Consider the following 8,599-nt stretch of genomic DNA (forward strand, 5'->3'; position numbering starts at 1 on the left):
ACCCTAAATCAAACATTTTATCAAGCATTTGTTGTTTCTTAAACCTGTTCTTACAAAACCCATAGCCCAATCAGTATGAACAGTCTCAAAGTCTTAATAATTCACAAGATTTAACAAGTTGTCAAATTCGTACGATACTAGTACATATTTGTATACTCGTACATAATCCTGCAGCTTTTACTCCTAGTGCTCATTGGCTACTTCCTCAATTCCTGTACATATTTATCGCGATATTTGTAAATCAGTTGCGCCCCTTCTTGGATAGTAGTCTGATGTCCCACACACTGTCAGAAAGTTTATATTAATTGCATTGTGTATTCATTAAAATTATTACAAATTAGTCCCTGTCTGTTGTGTTCATGTTCCAATGTCCAATGATACATGATGTCTCTCCACACCTCATAACCTACCTCTGTTTGCAAGGAAAAGCTCATCTGACTTGTCACATGACATCAGATACGCGATTATTTTGTCGTAATCAGATCAGTTACACTGCTGATAACTGTCCCGTTTGCATATAAATCATGTTATTTTTAAACGAGTTCATATGATTATTGCTTGCTATTAAAGACATACTTGTATTCATAGAAATGCCCACATATCAGTGAACGTATAACATAAAAATGCTTTTAACATTTAATTATGCAACACTCTTTACAGAAATATATCCCACAGTTATCGATAAACTCCCAACATCATCATCAAGTCCTGTGCTGGGCACATTGGGCAACAAGTGTCCTCCAACGTATTCGATCCGTGGCCAAGTTCTCCGCATCTTCCCATGGGACACTGACATTGTTCAGGTCTTCGTGAAACATCTGTCTCCATGTCTTCCCAGGTCTTCCCGGTCTCCTGCATCCTCCTGGTGGTGTCCACTTCATCACTGTCTTTGGGTGGTGTTGTTTGGGCATGCGTCGGATGTGTCCAGCGAGGTGCACCCTTTGCTCTGTCACAGTTTCTGAAAGTCTTCATGTGAAGTCCCACTCCTCCTCAGGATCTCTTTGATATATGCAGAACCAATATTGAAAATAGTGATTTATCTTTTTTCCATATTGTTAAAGCATTTTGTTTTCTCTTTTCAGCTTCATAAACTGTGCTTGATGTCTGCCTAATGCCTTTATCAAAGAAGTGTCAGTGATCATCAGGTGTTTTGCTAAAGGACATATTCATTGCCATCCATTAGTTCTAGTCATGCAGTGACTTCATGATGCAATAGACATGTATATTTCTGCAAGTGTATATAGCAGGTGTTTGTCCGAACAATTGAAGATAGTGAGAGTGTTCAGGAAAACCTTTAGAAAACAATCCATATTTATGGAAATCTTATTGGTGCTGAAAGAATATTACAGAAATGAGACACTTGACATACTGGACATTATTCTGAGTTTGTTACCTTTACATTTAGATGGACTTAATGTCTTACATTTAGCTTCATTAAACCTTTTATTACAGTGGTCACTATAGTAAATGTCCACCATAACTACATCTATGGTATCATCATTACATCACTACCTGGTTAATGTAAATGTAATATACCCGTGAATGTATTTTATAGAAGCATTCTCTTACTGACGTTTATAATCATTAACTATTTTAAGTTGCCTTTCATTTAGTGACAATAAAAGTGATTAATGATAACAAAAAGATATAGAATTAAAGGTGAGAATGTAAAACGTTGTGCTTACGTTTTTGCCTATTTGTTCTTTAAAGCGAAGAAACAAATATATTTTCACATAACAAAGTTGAATCTCATCTCTTGGTTTGTAAAAATATAACTTCATCATAGCGATTTGTTTTAACGTTACTGTATATGTCCCTATAATAGATTGCCCCTGTATCTTATAACGTTACCTGTTTTTTTTTATATAATTAACTTATTTTTATACTGTTGTGCAGTAGGTTTGGCACTACATTTGTCTTTAAACAATTTGACATTAAATATTGGAATATGCTTTCAAAATTGTGTGCATTCATTGTGATTTTGTTACATTTATTTGAATATAATTGATATACCTTGTATGTATAGATATATACTATACATACACTGTAAATGTTAGAAGCACTTTAGTATATGTAATTATCTTTAATTAAAATACTGCAAAACTACCCCTGCTGTAGGCCATTGCTTAGAAAAAAGTTTATCTTTCAAATGTATTTATGAATTAGTCTAATCAAATAAAAACATTTGTGTCATTGATCATGTGATCTCGTTTTTGGATGGTAACCACACAAAGGAGTCTTTTGTTTTTAAATGTGAGTTTTATAATTTAATTAGAATTAATACATTACAGCCCAAATATTGTTTGGGTTTAAATATGAAATATTTAAGGTATCTATCCCTGTAGCCGGAACCAGAAGAGATCTGTCATCATTTACCATAAATGGGCAAGTAAGTGTGACGCATCTGTACAGCTGGATTGTTATTGGCTGTGACTTTATCGCAAAACTCGCTGTGATTGGACTATCGTTTAACCCATATAAAACGGCGCTTCATGTTACAAAGTATGTTTTGGTGTTATTATTGCGTTAGTTATACATAAAGTTAATGATAAAGTGTCTCTGTTTTGTGAGAAATTGCTCCTTTACTGAGATCCCCACCCTAACCCTAAGCATGGCTGCACATTTCAATGAACTACAGGACAATGTTTCCTGTTCTATTGATAGCATGACAGAGATATGTGGGTAATGTAGTTTAAAACGTTTAGTAATGAAACAATAAATGTTAAATACATAATATCTTTAATGGACAACTGGATATCTAAATTTGTTCATTGTGCAAACCTTTATGACATATATGAGGGACAGGCTGAAATTTGATAATTTACTGTGAGCACTTTAAAAATAACCTTTATGCCAGCTTTCCGTATATGTCAGAAAACTGGGCCCAACATTATTTAGTAAACATAGCATAAGCAGTTGTCCTGCCGATTTTCTCTTTGATACACTAACCGGACTGTGAGTTACAGCCATTTGAAATGTGCAGTTTTTTGCTCTTCTGGGGGCCACTGGGCCCTTGGGGTGGAAGTGCAGTACAATCTACACAGATCTACACACACTATTACACAGGGATAATGCTCCATTCAGTAAAACAAACAAAACAAAACAGTGCCTACATTTCCTTTTCACCCCCTCTGGTTGCTGCTTATATGCCTGACATCAGTAACGTCTATGCTTTCATTTTAAATGCAGTAGGCTAGTAGATGTACTAGAATGATCAACATGGATCATCTTCAATCATGCTTGAAGTGTTTATAGCAAGATAGCCACTGCAGCCTCTTGTTATTCACATAGATTCCCTTTATTTCACTGCAAACATTGCAGTTGCAGCTTATACATGCAAGTATGTGCAACTTTTGTTGCATTGTTTTGTTGCAACTTTTGTCCCAAATATCATTAACCAGATCTAAATGTGTATGTCCTAAGAAAAAGAATCATGGTAATTAATTATATGTAGTTGTTTTTAAATTAAGAACTAAACTAAAGAAATAAGAAATTAAAATTTCTCAAATATTGTTTTTATTTACTGTACCAAACACGACTTTCAATAAACAATATTCACCATACTTCATTACACAACACTTTATTGGAGGACACAGCATAAATTTGATAAAGTAGCATAAAGACAATGAGATTCAAGATAAATAAAAATGTGTCTTCAAAAATACATTAACATCATATTAATCCATTCACAGCTGCTGAGCCACAAAATGAGTGCCAGAGAATCATATTCAGTCACCTATACAGAAAACAGATTTGATATTGTGTTGGAAAATAATGATTCATTATCACTAAACTGGTTTCTTGCTCTTCCCTGTACATGTCTCGATCATGTTCATGTTCTTCTTCCTCGTCTAAACAGTTTGTTCAGGTGTACCCTACAGTACAACAGAAGAACAGAAGATGTGATCACTGATGTGGTGTAGCTTTTTCTCAACCAGAGGAAGAAGTCTCAACATCCCATTGCCAGGCGTTCTCCAGTTCTCTGAAAGTAAAGCAAAAAACACAAACAATACAAATTAAGTTGTTTAATGGACAGTCAGGTCAGGTCAGCTTATGGCTACGTTTACACGTGGATGGCTATTTTCATAAACGGACATTTCACCCCTCTTCGTTTTCAAAAATAACATCGTGCACACGAACCCGTGTATATGCCGTCCAGAGCATGCCAAACCTGTAGGTGGCAGTGTAACGAGAAGCTCAAGCCCACGTTAGCCAATCAGAATCCCGAAAATAGTCTCATATTGTGACGTCGCTGCCTAAAACTCAGTTTTTCTCAGTTTACATGCAAACGTGCAAACAAAGTTTTCCAAAATCTCCACTTTGGCCGGAGTTTTTAGAAATAATCGTTTTCTGTGATAAAAACTGGGTTTTCGTGTAAATGAGAGGCCAAACCGCAGGGAAATATCGGTGTCTTCACTTCGTGTAAACCGGGCCTATGTTCTGCGATATATTAAGCAGTGATGGGCTACTCTGGCCCTTAGCGTCCACTGTCCTGCAGATTTAGCTCCAACCTCAAACCCTCCTGCCTATTGTCTATAAGTAAAGCTGAAGACTTTCATATGTGCTCAATTAGGGTTGGAGGTAAACTCTCAACCTTAAAAAGGAGAACGCAAAAGGGCCAGAGTTGCCCGTTCCTGATTTAAATTTACAAAGCAGCAGTCAGTACATTATATAATATACACATTGATTTATTTTATACATATATATATATATATATATGTGTATAAAATAAATCAATGTGTATATTATATAATGTACTGACTGCTGCTTTGTAAATTTAAATCAGGAACGGGCAACTCTGGCCCTTTTGCGTTCTCCTTTTTAAGGTTGAGAGTGTATATATATATATGTATATATATATATATATATATATATATATATATATATAATATTTCAGCACATTATATAAGCTAAGTACTGAACAAAAAATGTTTTACCCATATCAACAGCAACCTATTTTAAAATATCTTTAAGAAAGGCATGGTCTCTTTTGCCTTTGCAAGTGATGCTTGATTTTTTTCAAGACAACATACTCTTCTGTCACTTGTTTCAAGAGCTTCCTGTAACCTGTACAATGTAAAATTGTCAACATCAAATTATGTACTACATATTACAGCATTGTTTCAATACAAGACATACCAATGGATTTGCGCACCTTTCTGTCTTCTTTGGGCACCAGATGTTCCTTCCTCACCCGAAACAAAGGACTTATTCTAGGGGTGCACCGAAATTTCGGTCGCCGAAAATTTCGGCCGAAAATGGCATTATCGGTTTCGGGCCGAAATAAAAAAGCCAGCCGAAAATGTCAACCGAAAATGAATGTCAACCGCACCCCTCCCATCCGCGCGCAAGCGCTTGGGTTTTACTCATGGTCGAGCTGTCACTCGTCACCCACCCCTCCCCTCCGTGCTCAAGCAGGTTTCACTCACGGTCGAGCTGTTTGCACGCGTCTGCAAAGATTGTTTTGCATGTCAGCGGTATGGAAGTATTTGAAAGTTTCAGATGAGGACAACCAACGCCGCCGCTCCCACCACACGCATGAGCTGAGAGGGCACCAAAAAAGAGCGAAATGAAAAATCAATAATTATAATGCCGATATTATTTCAGTAGGCTATAGAAATACAGACATCCCAAGTCTCCCGGAAGTTCCGGGAGTCTCCCGCATATTGATAGCGGCTCACTGATGCCCGCGAATTAGTTAAAATCTTCGGAATCTAGAGCGAGCGCGCCCGCGAGACAGAGACTGTGCTCCAAACCGTGTAGCGCGTGCACGGCAAAAAGAGGGAGAGAGAGCAAGAGACCGCGCGCGTGTGCCTCATGAAGCGCATGCAATATAAAATATATATAATATATAAAATATTTTAGGTTTTGTTATGTAACTGTTAGTGGTAATAAAAGTTTGATTATTCTATTGGTTTGTGATTTTTCATTTCAGATCCATAAAAAATTAAGCAATATAAATATATTAAAGTTTTTAAAAGAAGCCATTTTCGGTATCGGTTTCGGTTTCCGGCCAAGTGCATCCTACATTTTCGGTATCGGTTTCGGCCCAGAATTTCCATTTCGGTGCATCACTAACTTATTCGATTAGCTTGTGTTGATATAAGGACTGGTCTTCCTTCTCTGCTGTAAAACAAGAAAGTATCTACTTACTCGTGCAATTACTATTGTTCTTGAAACATAAATTAAGACAGTTATAATTTACCTTACGATTCAGGAGAGAGCATTTGATGAGTAAATACTGATTGAAATATTCTAGAAACTTTACCTGGGAAGGGCTGATCACGGCAAGATCCGCTGCGACTCACTAGTAGCTCTTGTGAGGGTTGGCTCTTAAAAGAGCTGTTGAGTTTGATGTTGTAGAGATCTAAAAAAAAGGACAAAGTAATCCTGCAATACAGAAAGGAAGGTAATTTTATTACATTACATGCAAGCAGTCAGTTATACAACTGTAGGATATATTTCTGTAAAGAGTGTTGCATAATTAAATGTTAAAAGCATTTTTATGTTATACGTTCACTGATATGTGGGCATTTCTATGAATACAAGTATGTCTTTAATAGCAAGCAATAATCATATGAACTCGTTTAAAAATAACATGATTTATATGCAAACGGGACAGTTATCAGCAGTGTAACTGATCTGATTACGACAAAATAATCGAGTATCTGATGTCATGTCAGATGAGCTTTTCCTTGCAAACAGAGGTAGGTTATGAGGTGTGGAGAGACATCATGTATCATTGGACATTGGAACATGAACACAACAGACAGGGACTAATTTGTAATAATTTTAATGAATACACAATGCAATTAATATAAACTTTCTGACAGTGCGTGGGACATCAGACTACTATCCAAGAAGGGGCGCAACTGATTTACAAATATCGCGATAAATATGTACAGGAATTGAGGCAGTAGCCAATGAGCACTAGGAGTAAAAGCTGCAGGATTATGTACGAGTATACAAATATGTACTAGTATCGTACGAATTTGACAACTTGTTAAATCTTGTGAATTATTAAGACTTTGAGACTGTTCATACTGATTGGGCTATGGGTTTTGTAAGAACAGGTTTAAGAAACAACAAATGCTTGATAAAATGTTTGATTTAGGGTTAAAACCAACACATACGTACCATTGCGAATATTTGTCTTTGCAGCGGTCCGTCTCCTCCGTTTACTTGTCCTCAAACAATAATGGGCTGACTGAGTTCGAAAGGCCCTTTTGGTCTTTTCAGCTGAAAACAGAGAAAATAAAATATCATTATGTATAATATATAGGATTATTTAAAGGAAAAAGTACTGATTTTCCTTACAAATATTGGATGTTACATTATTAAGCATTAAAAGCATGGTAGGTGTTGTGGTTAATATGCATAATTTACAACAATTATCACTTTAAAACTACCAATACTGAGGTAAAAGCATGGTAAGTTTTGTGATTGCTGTCCTTTACTACCCATCACAGTAAAACTAAGGTTACTGAGGTAAAAGCATGGTTAGTGTTGTGGTTACTGTGCATTTACAATAAGTACCACATTAAAACTACCAATAGTGTGGTAAAAGCATGGTAAGTTGTGTGATTACTGTCTTTTTACTACACTTATCACAGTAAAACTAATGTTACTGTGGTAAAAGCATGGTGTTGTTTTTACTGTGCTTCTACTACACATACAACTTTGGAACTAATTGTACAACTTAAAAACCTGATATGAATATGATTAACTGATTGAAGGTCTACTCTAGGCCTACTGTATAGCACATCACGTGACAGACAGTGTTTAATCACCATAGAAACCATTTTCATAGAAAGCAATGAAACGCAAAGCCTCCGTTGAGATGACAGATATAATGCAGTGACTGAACTTGAGCTAATCTGATTAATTTCGACACACAGAAAATACATCATATCAAACATTATTAGGACAGCGTATTTACGACTACTTACCAACATCTGGCACACGTGAACTGATGCCAAATATCGCGAGGTGTTCGGAATGAGACTTCTTCAGCGCGATTTCCTACTAATAAAATATTTTTTTTAAATATCAATAAACAGCAAAGCAATCCAGCTTCCCTGGCAATAAGAACGAAATAATATAATTAAAATAAATACATAAACCATGATAAGATCTCGTGAATAAATGTTGATTAAACAGCTTCTCTACTGCAGCCCGATAGGGAGATAGAATCGTGCTGTGATCACGAAAGATGCTTCCCATTGAAATACATTAGTTTTAAAAAACGTGCTGGAATTACGAAAATAACGAAATAAACGTGCCCGTGCCACGAATCAATAGATTAAATTACGTGACCATATCACGAACTGCCGTGAGACTGGGTTGAATATGACACATCCGCCCCAGGTTCACTAATGCAGTGTTTCTCGACTGGTTTTGCTTCAAGACCCAGATATTAAAGTGGACATTAACTGACGACACAACACAGTATCACAAAATCGTTACACAAAAAAATGTCCTAACAGGACAACAAAAATATCAAGTAGGCTATTAAAATAAACAAGAGGACGAACTACATGCATAATTATTAAAAAGAAAATAGCCATCCTAATACTATAACTACGCTGTTAGTTGCATT

The 8,599-nt window shown here is 36.1% G+C and overlaps 1 long non-coding RNA gene across 1 annotated transcript; it reads right to left on the reverse strand.

Annotated features, from left to right (window-relative positions):
* Positions 1–6,072: 6,072 nt before the first annotated feature.
* On the reverse strand, positions 6,073–7,897 carry LOC307001705. The gene is made up of 3 exons (XR_013798304.1): positions 7,138–7,897; positions 6,269–6,390; positions 6,073–6,126 (listed from the first exon to the last, which is right to left on the reverse strand). It is a non-coding gene; the product is annotated as an uncharacterized lncRNA (long non-coding RNA).
* Between the last annotated feature and the right edge of the window lie 702 nt (positions 7,898–8,599).

Source organism: Phoxinus phoxinus, assembly GCF_949152265.1.
Source record: "Phoxinus phoxinus genome assembly, chromosome: 7".
In the NCBI taxonomy this organism is placed as follows: Eukaryota; Metazoa; Chordata; class Actinopteri; order Cypriniformes; family Leuciscidae; genus Phoxinus; species Phoxinus phoxinus.